The sequence below is a fragment of the Capricornis sumatraensis genome, chromosome 10 (genome assembly GCF_032405125.1).
Source record: "Capricornis sumatraensis isolate serow.1 chromosome 10, serow.2, whole genome shotgun sequence".
Taxonomy (NCBI): domain Eukaryota; kingdom Metazoa; phylum Chordata; class Mammalia; order Artiodactyla; family Bovidae; genus Capricornis; species Capricornis sumatraensis.
Genome location: NC_091078.1, coordinates 14,098,873 through 14,119,945, shown reverse-complemented (window position 1 = coordinate 14,119,945; position 21,073 = coordinate 14,098,873). Strand labels below are relative to the sequence as shown.

The 21,073-nt window shown below is 39.3% G+C and overlaps 1 protein-coding gene across 2 annotated transcripts in view; it reads left to right on the top strand.

Moving 5' to 3' along the window:
* Positions 1 to 21,073, top strand: part of LRMDA (leucine rich melanocyte differentiation associated) — a 1,204,472-nt gene that overhangs the window by 119,540 nt on the left and 1,063,859 nt on the right. The gene's annotated exons all lie outside the window — the stretch shown is intronic.

The following is a 21,073-nucleotide window of genomic DNA, read 5'->3' as shown; positions in this document are numbered from 1 at the left end:
TGATAAAATATGATCGTAAGCTGAAGTGTCTCTGATGATCTATTGCACTTCTGGATTTTCACTCCTGTCAGTGACTGAAACTTACTAATTCTGAGACAGGGATCCCTGAGTGCTTTTCCCCACTGGGTCTTGTGCTTTCTGGCATACTTGAAGTTTGAGTTCCTCACTCCTCCTCTCTTCAGTCAGTTTCACACCAAGAATCAACTTCAAAAGAGTGCCAGCAAAGATTCCTAACAAACTCAACTGCAGATGCTCTTAAGAATGAAAAGAAGCTGTGCGTATGTGTTTATACTCATGTGATGAGTTTCGATGGAGAGCCTGAGAGGAAGGAGACATTGGTGGGAATGGCAGTCCACTCTAGTACTATTGCCTGGAAAATCCCATGGACAGAGGAGACTGGTAGGCTACAGTCCATGGGGTCGCAAACAGTCGGACACGACTGAGCGACTTCACTCATTCACTGAGTACTTGGAGTTGCTAGAGGGAGCCCAGAACCGAAGCATTTGGGATATATACAACTTCCTGATCATGAACATAGGATTTAGACCTACGTCTGGATTCAAATGATGGTTATACTCCATGACTTTGGGCTTGATGCTTAATCTCCATCAGTCTGTCTTCTCTGCTTTGACAGTACTAGGCTTCCCTGATGGGTCAAGAAGATACCCTGGAGAAGGGTCCAGTATTCTCACCTGGGAAATCCCACAGACAGAGGAACCTGGTGGACTACATCCTTGGGGTCGCGAAGAGTAGGACATGGCTTAGCGACAACAGCAACGAAGATGGCAGCACTGTTGACACATTTAGGACAAAGCCTATAGCCTGATGTCTGGCTTACGCTAGACTTTAAACGGAAACGACTGGATGTATAAATTAGCCACTGCCCTAAAGTTGTTGACATCATGAATCTGGAAATAATCTTACCGCAACATTCCATTTTGCAAATGAGAAAACTGAGACTCAGAAAGGGAGGTTATTTACTCCAAATGATGGCTGCTAGCAAATTTCAAAGTTGGGGAGTAGTACTCGGGTCTCCTGATCCCAGGTCCTAAATTATTTCCAATGTTAAGTTTCCCTTTATGGTCTAGAACTTAAGACTGGTTGAGAAGCAAGTCCATCATATTTGAAATAGAGACTCCTTTAGAGACAAAATTGCCAGTCCGCGAGCTCTGGATTCTGGAAGGATACAGAGATAAAGAAATTGGATTATCATTTACTGTGATCATAAAACTTATGGAGACTGTCATGATCCAAAATCTTTTGTGAGGAGCTGAAGAAAATGATTAGAAGACTTACAGAGATAGTCTTGGGATTCAACTCTTTCCATGCTGAGAAGCCTTATTTCATGGTAGTAGTTGGAATCTTTGAAGTTTCTCTGAAGACCCCAGACACTCAAAGGAGGAAAGAGAGGACATTTGTTGAGTATTGTCCAGTATTAGGCACAATGTCCAGGGAGTCCACAGGGATTCCAAACATCTTGTTTCATTGGTCTTACTGAGCTCTGTAGTATCCCAGATGTCCTCCACTTCCAAGATAATGGATGAGAATGGGGGATGATAGAACCACAGGGTGATGTGCTGTGTTGCCTTCCAAGGTTCCAGTTCTGAATGATGTTGAATGGTAGGGTTAAAGTATCCATCAATTCCTCTTAAGTTAACAAGGTGAGTTATGACAACTGTGGATATCAGTTGTACTTTAAAACACATATAAGCATTGAAAAAGGAAAGGAAAACTAATAATACATCGATATTAACTAGTTATTTCTAGTGTTGGGATCAAGGATGATTTTACTTTTCCTTTTTCATCTGTATGTTTACAAGTCTGTTTTACAAGGAATAATGGTAGAATTGATGTGATCAGTGAGTGTGTAAAAGTTGTAAAATTTAAAAGTGTGTAAAATTTAAAAGAAAGGTGAGCTGCTAATGTGCCTGGAATCTATGAACAAAGCAAAAGAAGATCAAAGGTGAAGGTTCTTCTGTTGAGGAAGCTTTATTTTAGTTCTGGAGAGAAATCCTACACATACAGGAAGTTTAATAATGACATTTACTGATAGCTTTTAACTATTGTGCTATATGTGACTGATTAGATTATGATAGAGAATCTCTAAATTTTTAAAAATGTATCACCACCATCCATGTAACTTCTATATATTATTTCACTGAATCTCCCCAAGAGTCATATAGGATCCTTACTAGTATTCTCATTTTGCAGGTGGAAAAACAAGTTTAGAGAGTTTGGGGAGTGGTAGAGCAAGGATTGACTGCAAGGTTTATGTCTGTAACCACCAGCTAATATTGCCTCCCAGGGAACCCTGCTTAGCCAGTAAAGCACCAAGTATCATTGCCAGTGAGGATCTGTAAGAGGAATCAATTAAAGAGGAACAGATCATTTTAGCCTGGGTAAGAGAAGGGAGAAGGACCGGGAGTCTCATCCTAATCTTGGCCTGATGGCAAATAAACGGTTCCTAACCCACTTTCATCAAGATTCAGTTGACTTATCAGTAATGAGGTTTTAGGATGATTCTGTTCAGCATGACCGAATGCCTCTAGACCAAAACACATGAACCACTTGCATGATTATGTTAGGAGCACGTGAGGATGAGACCAGGCTCATGTTTGAGAAGTGTGTTGAGAAGCTGCCTTTTTCTGCTCATCTCTAATTAAAAGCCCTTTCAAAGATGTCAGCACTGATTGGGTAATGTGGCTATAATTGACAGTACTGCTCCCTGGCCTAGTGGAATCACCTTTCAGTTTACAGGCTGCACTGGGCCTGTGGTGCCCACACCAGGGTCAGAACCACATTGGCCACAGTAAGTGCTGTGGAATGTGTGTGTGTTTCATCTTTATCAGGAATGTCACGTGGGGTTTCTTGATTGCACCGGCAGCTTACTGCCCCATCTGAGCTTCCTTCCAGACAAAATACCAGGGCTCAAGCCACATGTGTTTATGGTATATAATAAATCTCTATTTGTCATAATGGTTTAAATTTAAAAGAAAAAGAAAGGTGAGCTGTTATGTGAAAAAAAAAAAAAAAAAGGACTGTTGTAAATTAACTTTCTTGGAGTTTCAGGTCAAGCCCAATATATTAAAGGGGATAAAAGAGATAGAAACCTGGTCTGCAATCACAGTTGTGATTTACCCACACCTAGAGTAGGTCCTCCTTTGGACCTTTTCTTGAACTGCAGCTGGCTTGGTTTTTGTAGGACCTGCTGGGAGCTGAGGTTGTAATGAGAAAGTTATTCTTTCAAATTACTCATGAGAAGAGGCCTCATTTTATCAGTGCCCTCCTTAATTTGATTGTAAGACTTTTCATATTTATTTTTTCTGCGTTAATCACGCTGTATCTTTGTGGCAAGTATAAACACCATGGTGAAAGACTACATTTTAAAGGGGGAAAAAAATCACTTAGATGACAAATATTTTTCTAGAGGTGGCCTGTTGGGAGCCCTTGACACATTAAGAAGGTTACTTTGGGTCTGGTTGCAACATTGTGAACATTTCTAAAGACTCTTCTTCAGATCAGGATACTATTACGGTTTTTGCAGATTAACTTTTAGTGGGGCTTCCCAGGTGAAGCTGGTGATAAAAAACCTGCCTGCCAGTGCAGGAGACATAAGAGACATGGGTTCGATCCCTGGGTTGGGAAGATCCCCTGGAGGAGGGCATGGCAACCCACTTCAATATTCTTGCTTGGAGAATCCCACTGACAGAGGAGCCTGGTGGGTTGCAGTCCATAGGGTTAAGAGTTGGACACTATTGAAGCATCTTTGCACGCACAACCTTGATGGAAAGAGTGTTCAGTATTGACTTCCTCTGGCAGGAAGCAGCAAGACTCTGGGAGTTTTAGCTAGCATTTTCCTTCTCTGCAGGAAGGCTCTCTTTGCACCCTGGCCTTGCCCAAGAAACAGGTCTCAGTACCTTCCTCACTGAAGACTGAGGGGTTCTTACTTTGATACCCTGGAGCAGACCCAGGAGTCCAGGGCCCGGCCTAGGTGTTCTTTCCTGCCAATTAGGTTCCTTCTGACCTGGACAGCCCACAATATTTTAAACAATGAAGGACAGTTAATCTGTTCTCAATAAAGGCTCCCCACATGGTCTTCTGGTTCCCAGAACTCCTTGAGTGCTTTGTGTTCTTAAGGAGGACAACTTAGAATCAGATTCTGGGTGGTCCATTACAGACATGAAAATGAATTTATGTGCCTTCATGTTATTGAAATCTGTAAGGTTTCTTATCTCTTTGATCATTGTGGTACAGAGGAGATCTAAGTATGCATTGGAGACACTTATTCTTTGATGTGCAGGCCTATTTGTGATGAAGCTTCAGTGAAGTTGTGTGTGAGGAAGTAGGATGAGATAATTTCTCAAAAAGTTTTTTCCAGGAAAGTAAGTCAAGGCCTCTGCTGATCTTGATAAACACATTAAGAGTTTATTATTATCATCACTCTATTTTTTAGCATATTTTATACAATTGTCTAACTCGGATAACAGTATTTGTTCACTTTTTATTTTAAAGGTTAGATTAATGAGATAGAATTTACATACAAAGAATTCCATTTGTAAGGAAACAGATGATTTCTGACAAATGTGTGCAGTTTTGTAATCAGCATCATGATCAAGATAGAACATTTCCATCACCCTGAAGATTCCCTTGTGCCCTCTTATCCTATCCCTATATGTCTTTCCCTGTCCCTCCCTGCTGACCATGCACTGATTCAGTTTTTGTTTCTGTAATTTTGCCTTTCCCCAGAATGTTGTAAAAATAGAACCATATAGTATGTAGCCTTTGGTGCCTGGCTTCTTTCTCTGAGCATGATGCTTTTGAGATTGACCCATGTTGTTGCATGTATGTTCATCCCTTTATGTTGCCAAATAGTATTCATTGTGTGGATGTGCTATGATATGCTGACAAGCTCACCATTTGATGGACATTTGGATTATTTAAGGTTTTACACTATTATACATAAAGCAGTTATAAACATTTGCTCAGAAAAGTCTTATCTCGGTGAATGTTCCATGGACTTTTTTTTTTTTTTTTTTTCATGATCTTTGTTTTTTTTTTTTTTTTTTTTTATTAAATTTTAAAATCTTTAATTCTTACATGTGTTCCCAAACATGAAACCCCCTCCCACCTCCCTCCCCATAACATCTCTGTGGGTGATCCCCATGCACCAGCCCCAATCATGCTGTATCCTGCGTCAGACATAGACTGGCGATTCAATTCTTACATGATAGTATACATGATAGAATGCCATTCTCCCAAATCATCCCGCCCTCTCCCTCTCTCTCTGAGTCCAAAAGTCCGTTATACACAGCTGTGTCTTTTTTCCTGTCTTGCATACAGGGTCGTCATTGCCATCTTTCTAAATTCCATATATATGTGTTAGTATACTGTATTGGTGTTTTTCTTTCTGGCTTACTTCACTCTGTATAATCGGCTCCAGTTTCATCCATCTCATCAGAACTGATTCAAATGAATTCTTTTTAACGGCTGAGTAATACTCCATCGTGTATATGTACCAAAGCTTCCTTATCCATTCATCTGCTGATGGACATCTAGGTTGTTTCCATGTCCTGGCTATTATAAACAGTGCTGCGATGAACATTGGGGTACATGTGTCTCTTTCAATTCTGGTTTCCTCGGTGTGTATACCCAGCAGTGGGATTGCTGGGTCATAAGGTAGTTCTATTTGCAATTTTTTAAGGAATCTCCACACTGTTCTCCATAGTGGCTGTACTAGTTTGCATTCCCACCAACAGTGTAGGAGGGTTCCCTTTTCTCCACACCCTCTCCAGCATTTGTTGCTTGCAGATTTTTGGATCGCAGCCATTCTGACTGGTGTGAAGTGGTACCTCATTGTGGTTTTGATTTGCATTTCTCTGATAATGAGTGATGTTGAGCATCTTTTCATGTGTTTGTTAGCCATCCGTATGTCTTCTTTGGAGAAATGTCTATTTAGTTCTTTGGCCCATTTTTTGATTGGGTCGTTTATTTTTCTGGAATTGAGCTGCATAAGTTGCTTGTATATTTTTGAGATTAGTTGTTTGTCAGTTGCTTCATTTGCTATTATTTTCTCCCATTCAGAAGGCTGTCTTTTCACCTTGCTTATAGTTTCCTTTGTTGTGCAGAAGCTTTTAATTTTAATTAGATCCCATTTGTTTATTTTTGCTTTTATTTCCAGAATTCTGGGAGGTGGATCATAGAGGATCCTGCTGTGATTTATGTCTGAGAGTGTTTTGCCTATATTCTCCTCTAGGAGTTTTATAGTTTCTGGTCTTACATTTAGATCTTTAATCCATTTTGAGTTTATTTTTGTGTGCGGTGTTAGAAAGTGATCTAGTTTCATTCTTTTACAAGTGGTTGACCAGTTTTCCCAGCACCACTTGTTAAAGAGATTGTCTTTACTCCATTGTATATTCTTGCCTCCTTTGTCAAAGATAAGGTGTCCATATGTGTGTGGATTTATCTCTGGGCTTTCTATTTTGTTCCATTGATCTATATGTCTGTCTTTGTGCCAGTACCATACTGTTTTGATGACTGTGGCTTTGTAGTAGAGCCTGAAGTCAGGCAAGTTGATTCCTCCAGTTCCATTCTTCTTTCTCAAGATTGCTTTGGCTATTCGAGGTTTTTTGTATTTCCATACAAATCTTGAAATTATTTGTTCTAGTTCTGTGAAAAATATGGCTGGTAGCTTGATAGGGATTGCATTGAATTTGTAAATTGCTTTGGGTAGTATACTCATTTTCACTATATTGATTCTTCCAATCCATGAACATGGTATATTTCTCCATCTATTAGTGTCCTCTTTGATTTCTTTCATCAGTGTTTTATAGTTTTCTATATATAGGTCTTTAGTTTCTTTGGGTAGATATATTCCTAAGTATTTTATTCTTTTTGTTGCAATGGTGAATGGAATTGTTTCCTTAATTTCTTTTTCTACTTTCTCATTATTAGTGTATAGGAATGCAAGGGATTTCTGTGTGTTGATTTTATATCCTGCAACTTTACTATATTCATTGATGAGCTCTAGTAATTTTCTGGTGGAGTCTTTAGGGTTTTCCATGTAGAGGATCATGTCATCTGCAAACAGTGAGAGTTTTACTTCTTCTTTTCCAATTTGGATTCCTTTTATTTCTTTTTCTGCTCTGATTGCTGTGGCCAAAACTTCCAGAACTATGTTGAATAGTAGCGGTGAAAGTGGACACCCTTGTCTTGTTCCTGACTTTAGGGGAAATGCTTTCAATTTTTCACCATTAAGGATAATGTTTGCTGTGGGTTTGTCATATATAGCTTTTATTATGTTGAGGTATGTTCCTTCTATTCCTGCTTTCTGGAGAGTTTTTATCATAAATGGATGTTGAATTTTGTCAAAGGCCTTCTCTGCATCTATTGAGATAATCATATGGTTTTTATTTTTCAATTTGTTAATGTGGTGAATTACATTGATTGATTTGCGGATATTGAAGAATCCTTGCATCCCTGGGATAAAGCCCACTTGGTCATGGTGTATGATCTTTTTAATATGTTGTTGGATTCTGATTGCTAGAATTTTGTTGAGGATTTTTGCATCTATGTTCATCAGTGATATTGGCCTGTAGTTTTCTTTTTTTGTGACATCTTTGTCAGGTTTTGGTATTAGGGTGATGGTGGCCTCATAGAATGAGTTTGGAAGTTTACCTTCCTCTGCAATTTTCTGGAAGAGTTTGAGTAGGATAGGTGTTAGCTCTTCTCGAAATTTTTGGTAGAATTCAGCTGTGAAGCCGTCTGGACCTGGGCTTTTGTTTGCTGGAAGATTTCTGATTACAGTTTCAATTTCCGTGCTGGTGATGGGTCTGTTAAGATTTTCTATTTCTTCCTGGTTCAGTTTTGGAAAATTGTACTTTTCTAAGAATTTGTCCATTTCTTCCACATTGTCCATTTTATTGGCATACAACTGCTGATAGTAGTCTCTTATGATCTTTTGTATTTCTGTGTCGTCTGTTGTGATCTCTCCATTTTCATTTCTAATTTTATTGATTTGATTTTTCTCTCTTTGCTTCTTGATGAGTCTGGCTAGTGGTTTGTCAATTTTATTTATCCTTTCAAAGAACCAGCTTTTGGCCTTGTTGATTTTTGCTATGGTCTCTTTTGTTTCTTTAGCATTTATTTCTGCCCTATTTTTTAAGATTTCTTTCCTTCTACTAACTCTGGGGTTCTCCAATTCTTCCTTTTCTAGTTGCTTTAGTTGTAGAGTTAGGTTATTTATTTGACTTTTTTCTTGTTTCTTGAGGTATGCCTGTATTGCTATGAACTTTCCTCTTAGCACTGCTTTTATAGTGTCCCACAGGTTTTGGGTTGTTGTGTTTTCATTTTCATTAGTTTCTATGCATATTTTGATTTCTTTTTTGATTTCTTCTGTGATTTGTTGGTTATTCAGAAGTGTGTTGTTCAACCTCCATATGTTGGAATTTTTAGTAGTTTTTCTCCTGTAATTGAGATCTAATCTTAATGCATTATGGTCAGAAAAGATGCTTGGAATGATTTCGATTTTTTTGAATTTATCAAGTTTAGATTTATGGCCCAGGATGTGATCTATCCTGGAGAAGGTTCCATGAGCACTTGAAAAAAAGGTGAAATTCATTGTTTTGGGGTGAAATGTCCTATAGATATCAATTAGGTCTAATTGATCTAATGTATCATTTAAAGTTTTCGTTTCTTTGTTAATTTTCTGTTTAGTTGATCTGTCCATAGGTGTGAGTGGGGTATTAAAGTCTCCCACTATTATTGTGTTATTGTTGATTTCCCCTTTCATACTTGTTAGCATTTGTCTTACATATTGCGGTGCTCCTATATTGGGTGCATATATATTTATAATTGTTATATCTTCTTCTTGGATTGATCCTTTGATCATTATGTAGTGGCCTTCTTTGTCTCTTTTCACAGCCTTTGTTTTAAAGTCTATTTTATCAGATATGAGTATTGCCACTCCTGCTTTCTTTTGGTCTCTATTTGCGTGGTATATCTTATTCCAGCCCTTTACTTTCAGTCTATATGTGTCCCTTGTTTTGAGGTGGGTCTCTTGTAAGCAACATATAGAGGGGTCTTGTTTTTGTATCCATTCGGCCAGTCTTTGCCTTTTGGTTGGGGCGTTCAACCCATTTACGTTTAAGGTAATTATTGATAAGTATGATCCCGTTACCATTTACTTTATTGTTTTGGGTTCGGGTTTATACACCCTTTTCGGTTTCCTGTCTAGAGGATATCCTTTAGAATTTGTTGGAGAGCTGGTTTGGTGGTGCTGAATTCTCTCAGCTTTTGCTTGTCTGTAAAGCTTTTGATTTCTCCTTCGTATTTGAATGAGATCCTTGCTGGGTACAGTAATCTGGGCTGTAGGTTATTGTCTTTCATCACTTTAAGTATGTCTTGCCATTCCCTCCTGGCCTGAAGAGTTTCTATTGAAAGATCAGCTGTTATCCTTATGGGAATCCCCTTGTGTGTTATTTGTTGTTTTTCCCTTGCTGCTTTTAATATTTGTTCTTTGTGTTTGACCTTTGTTAATTTAATTAATATGTGTCTTGGGGTGTTTCGCCTTGGGTTTATCCTATTTGGAACTCTCTGTGTTTCTTGGACTTGGGTGATTATTTCCTTCCCCATTTTAGGGAAGTTTTCAACTATTATCTCCTCAAGGATTTTCTCATGATCTTTCTTTCTGTCTTCTTCTTCTGGGACTCCTATAATTCGAATGTTGGAGCGTTTCATATTGTCCTGGAGGTCTCTGAGATTGTCCTCGTTTCTTTTAATTCGTATTTCTTGTTTCCTCTCTGATTCATTTATTTCTACCATTCTATCTTCTATTTCACTAATCCTATCTTCTGCCTCCGTTATTCTACTATTTGTTGCCTCCAGAGTGTTTCTGATCTCATTTATTGCATTATTCATTATATTTTGACTCTTTTTTATTTCTTCTAGGTCCTTGTTAAACCTTTCTTGCATCTTCTCAATCCTTGTCTCTAGGCTATTTATCTGTGATTCCATTTTGATTTCAAGATTTTGGATCATTTTCACTATCAATATTCGGAATTCCTTCTCAGGTAGATTCCCTACTTCTTCCTCTTTTGTTTGGTTTGGTGGGCAACTCTCCTGTTCCTTTACCTGCTGAGTATTCCTCTGTCTCTTCATCTTGGTTATATTGCTGCGTTTGGGGTGGTCTTTTTATATTCTGGTGATTTGTGGAGTTCTCTTTATTATGGAGCTTCCTCACTGTGGGTGGGGTTCTATCAGTGGCTTGTCAAGGTTTCCTGGTTAGGGAGGCTTATCTTGGAGTTCCGGTGGGTGGAGCTGGGTTTCTTCTCTCTGGAGTGCAGTGGAGTGACCAGTGATGGGTTATGAGACATCAAAGGTTTTGGAATAATTTTGAGCTGCCTGTATATTCAAGCTCAGGGGAGTGTTCCTGTGTTGCTGGAGAATTTGAGTGATATGTCTTGTTTTGGAACTTGTTGGCCCTTGGGTGGAGCTTGGTTTCAGTGTAAGTATGAAGGCATTTGATGAGCTCCTATTGCTTAATGTTCCCTGAATTCAAGAGTTCTCTAATGTTTTCAGGTTTTGTATTTAAGCCTCCTGCTTCTGGTCTTCAGTTTTTACAGTAGCCTCTAGACTTCTCCATCTATACAGCACCGATGATAAAACATCTAGGTTAAAGATGAAAAGTTTCTCCACATTGAGGGACACTCAGAGAGGTTCACTGAGTTACAAGGAGAAGAGAAGATGGAGGGGGTAGTTAGAGGTAACTGGAATGAGATGCGGTGAGATCAAAAGAGGAGAGAGCAAGCTAGGCAGTAGTCACTTCCTTATGTGCGCTCTATAGTCTGGCCCGCTCAGGTATTTACGGAGTTATACAGGGAAGAGGAGAGGGAGGAAGTAGACAGAGGTGACCAGGAGGATAAGAGAGAGGAATGAGAAGGAGAGAGACAAATCCTGCCAGTAACCAGTTCCTTAGGTGTTCTCCACTGTCTGGAACACACAGAGATTCACAGAGTTGGATAGAGAAGAGATGGGGGAGAAAAGAGACAGAGGCCACCTGGTGGAGAAAAAGGAGAGTCTATAGGAGAAGAGAGTGGTCAAGCCAGCAATCTCGCTCTCAGGTAAACTTGGGTCGTGAAGTTTGGGTTTTTAAATGAACATAATTGACAACAAAAACCTAAGAGCAAAGGTTAAAAATCTAGAGTAGAGGTTGGATTTTCAAAAATACAATATTAAAGAAAAGAAGCAGAAGGAAAAAGCAGGAAAGAAAGAAAGAAAAAAAACCAAGAATTATTAAAAAAAAACAAGCAAACAAAAAAAAACAAAACAAACAAACAAACAAAAACCCCACCAACAACCATCCAAAGGCTATATATGGTGTTTGCCTTAAAAAAAAAAAAAAAAAAAAGTCTTTTTTTTTAAAAAAATAGTAATAATAGGTTATAGTAATAAAAATTAGAGGAGAAATAGAAGATTTAACAATTAAAAAAAAAAGGTTAGGAAAAAAAAAGAGAAAAACAAAAAAGAAAGAAAAAAAAAAAAAAAAGGAATGATTTTTAAAATAGTAAAAATATATCTGGCTCTTCTCTGATGTTTTGGGCCGTGTGGGATCACTTCCAAGGTGGTTCCCTCTGTTTAACTTCTTCCGTTTGCTGGTTTTTCAGGCTCACTAGTTCAGTCGCGCTGTGGGGAGGGGGAATGCCGCAAACTAATAGCGCTGTCGTGTGCTCTCAGTGTCACAGCCCCGCTTGACCTGTCCCTTCTCGCGGCGCACAAACCGCTCCGGCTCTACGATGCACAGCCGGGAACCGTCTGGGGCTGGCCCTAGGCTGCGTGCACTTCCCGGTCCAAGCCGCTCATGTTTGGCGCTCAGGCAGCCCTCAGAGGCACAGATTCGGCTGGGACTGCGCTTTGTGCCCTTCCCAGGTCCGAGTAGCTCAGGAGTTTGGCGAGCGTGATCGCCGCGGCTTGTCACCTTTTCTGTCGCTGCTGCTCAACTTTCTGGGTGGACCGCTGGCGTCCCCCGTGAGGCAGATTGTGACTGTCCAGCACCCCCAGAAGTCTTAGCAAAGAAGCCCGCTTGCAGTTAGGTAAGTAAAGTCTCTCCGGGTCTGCAATTGCCCCTTTCCAGTCCTTACGGCTCTGGCTGCCTGTCCCCGGCGGGGGATGGTCTGCAGCCGGCTTTTTCCGTTCCGTCCTTTGTTCTGTGCTCGGTCCTGGCGGCGTCTTATGTTCGAGCTTTTCGTGCTGTAGCTATCCCACAGTCTGGTTTGCTAGCACAAGTTAGATCGTTCTGGTTGCGCGTGGGGCGTTCCTGCCCGATTCTTACAAAGCACTGCAGCCCGCGCCTCCCGCGCGTCCCTGCCCTGCCCCCACTTCCCAATGGCGGATGCAGGCGTCTGTGCTGCTTTTCCGCTGGGGGAGTTACTGTTGGGCTTGTAATCTCTTGGTTTTAATTATTTCTTTATTTTTCCTTCCTGTTATGTTGCCCTCTGGGTTTCCAAGACTCGCCACAGACTCGGCAGGGAGAGTGTTTCCTGGTGTTTGGAAACCTCTCTTCTTAAAATTCCCTTCCCGGGACGGGCTTCCCTTCCCGGGACGGGCTTCCCTTCCCGGGACGGGCTTCCCTTCCCGGGACGGAGTTCCCTCCCCACCTCCTTTGTCTCCTTTTTCGTCGTTTATATTTTTCCCTACCTGTTTTTGAAGACAATGGTCTGCTTTTCTGGTTGCCTGCTGTCCTCTGCCAGCCTACAGAGGTTGTTTTGTGGAGTTTGCTCAGCGTTGAAATGTTCTTTTGAGGAATTAGTGAGGGAGAGAGTGGTCTTCCCGTCCTATTCCTCCGCCATCTTTATGCTCCTCCCTCTCCATGGACTTTTGGAAAAGAATGTGGACCCTGCTATCATTGATTGGAGCTTTTTTTGTAAATGTCAAGTTGATTCATGGTGTTGTTCAGGTCTTTTATATCTTTAACAGTTTTTTTGGTTTGCTTTTTAATGTTAATTAGATAAGTACGAAATCTCTATATATGACTGTGGATTTTTTCTGTTTCTTATTTCATTTTGGTCACATTTGGAATTCTGTTACTTGAATACATATTGTTATATCTTATTGACTAATTGACTCTTTGGCGCTGGAAAATATTCCTTGTTTTGAAGCCCACTTTGTATTATTTTATTATAAAGATCTTAAATTTTGTATGGTGTATCTATTTATATATATATTTACTTTATATATATACACACACACTTACTCTTACTGTATCTCTGAATTTACATTTATAGTGAATTTTTTAAAATTCAGTCTCATGATTCCTGCATTTTACTTGAAGTGTTTAGGGCATTTACATTTAATAAAATGATCAGTATACTTGATTTTAAATCTCACATTTTGCACATTGCTTTCTATTTGCCCCATCGGTTCTCTGTTCCTGTTTCCCTCTTTTCCTTCCTACCTTTACTTTATAAATATTTGCAATTCTATTTTATCTCAATTATTGGTTTAAAAATCTTTCTCCTTTAAAAATATTTTTTTGTTAGCTTTACCATGTATACTATATATCTTATCACAATTTGTTTTCAAATAATATGCCACTTTTTATATAGTTTAAGAACCTCAGTATGGTGTACTTTAGTTTCCTCCTGCCCATCCTCTGTCTTATTGTTGACTTACATGTAACTGCTATATGTGTTTACACCACAGAGATTATTTTTTTAAGACAGTAGTTTTTTTTTTTTTTTAAAGCCAGGAAAAATATTTTTAATTTGCTTCTTTTAAGAGAAAAAATTAGTCTTTTATTCTTTTCTAGTTTGCATTTGCAAACTAAATATATTTTTCAGAGCCAGTATCTTTTAAAGAAATGAAAAGAAAAAAAAGTCGATCATATTTTCCATGTTTTTAGCATTTATGGAGCTCTTATTTCTTTATATATGTATCCAGATTTCCTTCTGATACTGGATTCTTGCCTAAAGAACTTTTTCTAATGTCTTTTAGTACAGGTATTCTGGCAGTGGTTTCTTTGTTTTTGTTTGGATGAAGAATTCTTTATCCCACCTTAATTTTTAGAAGATAATTTAAATGTCAATGGATTCCTTATATAATTTTTTTTAGTACTTTCAGGACTTTACTTTCAGTACTTTAGTGATGCTGTTCCTCGTTTTTTTTTTGGCCTTGTATTTATTCTGTTGAGAAGTCCGTTTTTCTCAGCTTTGCTTTTCTGTACTTGTTTCTTTTTCTCTCTGCTTGCTTTCAAGAGTTTTGCTTTCTCTTTTGTTTTTAGCAGTTTTACTGTGAGGTGCCTGTGTCCTTACCCCCCGCTTGAGGATTTCTGAGGTTCTTTGAATTGTGGTTGATGTTTTTCATCAGTTTTGGAAAATTCTTGGCTATTATCTCTTTAATTTTTTTTCCTACTATTTTTCCTGTCTTACCTGCTTTTGGGATTCCAAATACATGTTACACTTTTTGATATCATTCCGTAGCTCTTGAACGCTCTGCTTTCGTTTTTTTTTTTCCCATCCTTTTCTTCACTATTAATTTGGGTAATTTTTTATTCACTTACATTCAAGTTCAAGAATCCTTTTCTTTGCTGTGTCGTCTGCCAATAAGCCTGTTGAAGGAATTCTTCCTCTTTACTACCATGCTTTTATTTTTAGCATATTTATTAGATTCATTTTTATAGTTTCCGTTTTTTCCCCTCTGGAAATCACCCATCTGTTCATCCATTATGTTCACCTTTTCCTCTAAGTTAAAAAAAATAACCAGTAATAGTTATTTTATGTCCCTAGCTGTTAATCCCAACATCTGCATCACTGCTGGTTCTGGTCACGTTGACTGTTTTATCTTTTGATGAAGAATCTCTTTTTCTTGCTTTTGTGTGTTATATAATTTTCGGTTACACTTTGGATGGCATGGGTAAAACAACTGCAGAAATTTAGATAAATAGTACCTAGAAATGGAAACACTTCTGTTGGAATATTAGCATGGGTAGCTGAGTCAGTAGGGAGTAACTGAGCTGGGTCTGAGTTATTCTGTAAGATGTACCAGATTGGTGGCTAGCTACTGTTGTTTAGTGGGGAATTGCAGAAATAAAGGGTTTTCTTTATGTCCCCATTCCATCTTTAGCTCTTGGCAGGTCTCAAATACCTAACCCACGTCCATGCCTTTTCCCCTCCTTGAGGGCTGACTGCTATTGTTGGTTACTCAGTGGTGAGGCTTGTGGTGGCAGGAGGGTTTCTCTATCCTCTGGCTCTGTCAGTCTTCGGCAGGTTTTGAGTGCGCACGTCCCAGGCATAAATTTTTCTGTCTCATATTAATGGAGGCTCTTGAGTAGGACAGCATTTTCTATCCCTTTTCCAGTATTATCAGGCCTCTGCTTTCTATCTATGCAAGTTGCTCTGCCTGAACAGGTTTTCTGGCCTTTTCCTCAAGGAGCAGATATCTTTTGGTTCTAGCTCTTGTTTAGTTGCAGTGTACTTTTATCTGGGACTATCCCTCCTTAGTGGATTATGGCTGGTGTTTTATTTCATTCTTTTTTTTTTTTTTAAATGAGTGAAGGTTTTGAAAGTAGGCAAGATTTCATGCCTGTGTGCAATTTTGGGGCTTCTCCCTATTTCTCCTGCTTTGCCTTAACCTGTCTTGTGAGTACCATGGGGGAAGAAAGCTGGTAAGTAAGTACAGACTCTACTTGTATCTGGGACTCAGAAATTCTAAGCTCCTCTGGCTTGCCCACGTTAAGTATTTACATTTTTGTTAACATTTCAGTTGTTTTCTTCCTGATTACTTTTATGATGGCTGCCCTTCAGCCTGTCCTCTGCCAAAGGTGAAACAGTTTGTATGTCTCAATTGCCCTATATAGAAGGACAAGTCAGATTTTGGAATTCAGTTCACTTCTCTGCCTTGTAACATCAGCAGAATGTCTCCCATCAGCTAGTGGAGAGGGAATTTCTGCCTGATGAGGGCTGATCTGATGGTCCCTTACAGTCAGTCTTGAGGGACTAGGATTTCAGAATCTGTGTATATCTGATACAGGGGACAGTTGCTGATCCTGATGACAAGAATTTGGTGGATCTTCTGCTGTTTGCTCGCTATTGCCTTGCAAGAAAGTGGTAAAGAAAACTAGAGATCTAATATTCTTACATAATTTAACGAGGGAGGAAGAAGCAGACAATACTTGGAAGGGGGTTGGCACTTGAAGGAGGAGTAAGGACTAGGGTAAATTTCTCATTTTTTACAAGTTTTATTTTGAGGGCAGTCTACAGTCTTTGCCATGTAGAAAGGAAAAATTAATAGAAAGCACACTGTTTTTGGCTTGAATAATGAGACATCTAGGCAATGGTACCCCACTCCAGTACTCTTGCCTGGAATATCCCACAGACGGAGGAGCCTGGAAGGCTGCAGTCCATGGGGTCGCTGAGTGTCAGACACAACTGAGTGACTTCACTTCCAGTTTTCACTTTCATGCATTGGAGAAGGAAATGGCAACCCACTCCAGTGTTCTTGCCTGGAGAATCTCAGGGATGGGGGAGCCTGATGGGCTGCCGTCTGTGGGGTCGCACAGAGTCAGACACGACTGAAGTGACTTAGCAGTAGCAATAGCAGTAGCTGCTTAAAAGAGGGAAATCCCTGTAAGGAGTGAGCAAATGAATGGAGGTCCAGGTTCTATGTAGAAAATCTGCCCAAATCTGTAGTTGGACCCTGAACCACGTAAGTAGATTTCACACGAGTAAGAATAAAACAGTTGAACTGAAATTTGAACTGTTGCCTGCCATAGAGGAGACAGTGTTTTGTAGTTTGCTTTCAGCCAATATATTGGCTTGCTTAAAAAATGATCTTCAGAGAAACTTCACAGAATCAAGAATTTCTACAGCATAACATTCAAGACACCCACGATCAATCTAAAATTCTCACTGCGTTATGAAAAGCAGTCAGTAGAGACCAACCCCAAGATGACCCAGATGATGGAATAACAAATATTGTAAAGTTCCTATTACAGATATGCAGAAAGATGTAAAGGGAAATATGATCACAAGGTAGGAAAGGATAGGAAGTTTTAGAGAATTAGTATTATATGATTCTATTGTTATAATAATAGTAACACAAACTAGCACTGGAAATTAGAACAAACAAAAAATTCATTGGATGAGCTTAATGACAGAATGAAGGTGGCAGAGGAAGAGTCAGAAATTTTAGAAAGATCAATGGAAAAACAGAGAAAAGAAGAAAAAAACAGAACTACAGGGACCTGTTGGGCAGGATCACAAACTGTACTTTCTGTTCTAATATTAGTTCTAACATAATAGAGTTCCGAAAGAAGAAATGAGAAGGTGAGACAAAACATTAGAGAACTAATGGCTGAAAATATCCCAAATGTGATGAATAACATGAATTTATAGATGCAAGATGCTCAGTGAGCAACAAGCAGGATTAATTTGAAGCAAACCACACTTAGGTATGACTCAGTTACATGTCCAAAAGAAAAGTTAAACAGCTAGAAGAGGAAGATGCAGATTTCTTAAAGGAGTTACTGAGATGAACTAAATTACCTTAGGGTCTTACCAGAGACAAAGGACGCTGAATTGAAAGAGAATGTCTTTAAAGGGCTTAAAAAAAGAGGAAAAAAAGAAAACTGTAAATCCAGAATTGTCAATCCAGCAAAAATATCCTTGAAGAATGAAGATGAAGTAGACATTTTCATATAGAAAAAAATTACTAATGCTTCTGCATACCAATAAAAGAGGTTCTGTTGATATAAGCTCAAGAATGGAAACTCACCTTGAGGAAGCAAGAAGAGCATCTGATGTGATAAACATATGGGTAAAGAAACTAAGTTTTTTCCTTTTAATTTCTTTAAAACTTGTGTGAGTGTTTAACCACCAAACTCTAAGGTATTTTGGAGCATATAGTTTATGCAGAGGTAGTATATATGTCAACTGTAACATAAAGTCTGGAGATGAGATAATAGACTCATTATGGTTGCATGATTTGTTCATTTTACATGAAGTGCTACAACATTAGCTCTAAGCAGACTGTGAAAAATGAAGAAGGTATATTATAATCTTAGAGCAATTCATAAAAAATAATGCAAGACATAGCACAAAAAAAAACAGTAGATAAATTAAAATGATATTCTTAAAAACTGTAAAAGAAGGCAGGAAAGGAGGAACAAAGGAAAAAAAAAAGCTACAAAGAGAAAACAGAGGTAATGTGGTAGACTTAACTCAAACCAGAGCGATAACTATATTAAATGTTAGTGGACCAGTTAAATGTGACGAGTAAAGCCTGGGTTTTTAGTCCTCAGGGATGTTTAAAGGGTCATAGAAATGTTTTGGGGGTTTCAGGAGACAGTGTGGCTATGGAAACTCATGTTCTAGCCCTGCAAGATTGATACTGATGAATAAAAGGAAATGAACAGACAAAAGGAGATGAACTGTTTAACCATGAGGCATGGGTTCTGGTTTGTCCAGCTCTTCTGGCCCTGATTCAACAGTACTCAGTTTCAGTTAGGATGGTAACTGGCTATAATTCAATGTTGAACACCAGCTGGAACTGGGATTGAAGTACAGGGCGAGATGCCTATGTGTCTTTGCTCCTGTTTCGCCTAGCTGCATCGTGTCCATCGTCCATCTGCGTCGTTCCTGTTTTCACTAGGCCCTGCCCCCGCCCCCACCTGCCTTAGAGCCATATAACGGATGGATCTCTGTGTTGATTTGTTAAGTTCTTCCATCTGGGCCCCCAAGAGGTTTGGAGAACAAAGTGTTTTGATGTGTCCTTTCAGACTGATGTGCAGGAGGCCTAGTGTGAGTGACTTACTAAGTGGTATCTGAATCCTCCAAGACACCATTGGCATAGAGGATACAGCCAGCACAATGACATGTTTTTTAGTTTTCCGATGAAGGAATGGGTATGCAACGTTCTGCTTCACTAGGCAAACAACAGTCACACCTCATACCCCTCCTCCGGAAAGGGACTAGAAAATATATTTACCAACTTGGAAAGAAAAAAGCAAATTAGATGACAGTCCACAGTATGATTTCTTGTTATTTTTCTCCTTGTCTGATTGGCCTACTATCCACTAAAAACTTTTAAAAACACCTCCCTGAAATTTAGGCTGTGTAAAGCAGTTTGGGGCTCAAGTGTGACCAAGAGGGTTTTTGGCACAGTGAATTCTGTTTCATTTGAGGGAGGAATACTGGTTTCAGGCACCTTGATGATGGAAAAAAACCCTCTGTGTTTCAATAAGACTTTGCTCTGGGCCTAAAACTAATTCTCAAGGTGTTCATTGACTTGAATCCTATTGAAGGGCATCTTGGATAACACTGTTATCAACCATATGACTTCTGCTTTAGATACTTTTTCAAGTGAGGTGGAGTATAACTTTAAAATAGACATCCATGGCCTTAGGAAAGCCACAGTTTCTCTGGATCTTATGAATAAAGTGAGTATAATTAGACACTTATGGAGAGTTTGGCATCACGAAGTCCATGGTGTGGGGTGAAGCTTGGGCTTTTGCATTTTCAAGGAGCATCATAGGTGGTCCTTTTGCTGATCTCTAATAAGGGTCTCTCCAGATGGTAGCATTCTGTGAGTTCATGACAACATAAATGTCACAAAGAGATTTTTTTCTTTTGTATATAAACTCCTCTTTTTAAAGTGGTCCATTTACGATGATGAGATATTTTTATCTTAATAACCATTAGGCCCCACCCCATGGCAACCTCTCTCTTGACAATTCATTTGATTATTTTGGTTGATCCATCCCAAGGAATGATAATAGTTCACAAAGATTTCCTAGCCAACTCTGGAAGCAAGAGCTCTGACACCTCCTGGGTAGGGAGTTTATCTGTGCAGTTCTGACTTGTCTTAGGACTGTCACGTGATCTTGGCAGGTTGGACATTCTTTGTGGGTTTGGAGGGGAGGATTTTATTTCTTAGGGTGTATCAAGATGATATGAAACTTCCTTCAAGAATAGAGTTCTTATTTAAAAGCAGAAAGGCAGTAGTCGGAGGACAGGGGCTGAATGCAGAATTCATTCACTAGGGAATTACTGGTGATCTTGGCAGCAGTTCGCTGAGACTGCTTACCTGAAATTATTGTTTTCTGCCTTTTAACTGAGTGCCAGTTTGACTGCTTCTGTGAGAGTGTGTTGGTTAATCCTTTGCTTCACTTGGTCTTCTTTGCACAGCCAAGGGAGCATTTCCAAAGATAAAAATCTGTCAACAGAGGCTAAGTCCTAATCAAACAGGTGTGGGTGAGTTGGGGAGAGATAATTGCATTGTAGGAGCAGCCCTCTAGTCAGAAAGTATCTTGGAAGGAGAATGAGACAGTTGGGTGTTGAACCAACCAATGAACACGATCGTGAAGGGGTACATTAATTTTTTGCTGACCAGCTTGATTGTCAAACTTGACACTTTCTGCTTAGCTTTAAGCTTTAACTCACTCGGGTCAAGTATGATTAAAGGACACAGGAACTGAAAAATCATATACGGAATCCCCTTCATACACTTATCAAAGCCCTTAGGGTGAGTTTCTAGGCCTGAGGACTTAAAAAAAAAATTATAATATGGGCTTCCCTGGTGGCTCAGTGGTAAAAAATCTGCCTGCCAATGTAGGCAACCCAGGTGTGATCCCTGGGTTGGCAAGATCCCCTGGAAAAGGAAATGGCAACCAACTCTGGTATTCTTACCTGGGAAATCCCATGGATAGAGGAACCTGGTGGGCTTCAGTACATGGGGTCGCAAAGAGTCAGACTTGATGTAGCAGCTAAGCATGAGTGCATTGCTTAAATATAGGCATGGCACCATAAAACTCCTAGAGGAGAGTATAGGCAAAACATTCTGTGACTTGAATCATTCCAGTGTTTCTTAGGTCAGTCTCCTGAAGCAATAGAAATAAAAGCAAAAATAAACAAATGGAACCTGATCAAATGCATAAGCTTTTGCACAGCAAAGGAAACCACAAGCAAAATGAAAAAAACCTATGGACTGGAAGAAAATATTTGCAAATGATGTGGGCAACAAGGGCTGAATTTCCAAAATGTATAAATAGCTTGTACAGCTCAACAACAAAAATAAACAACCCAAT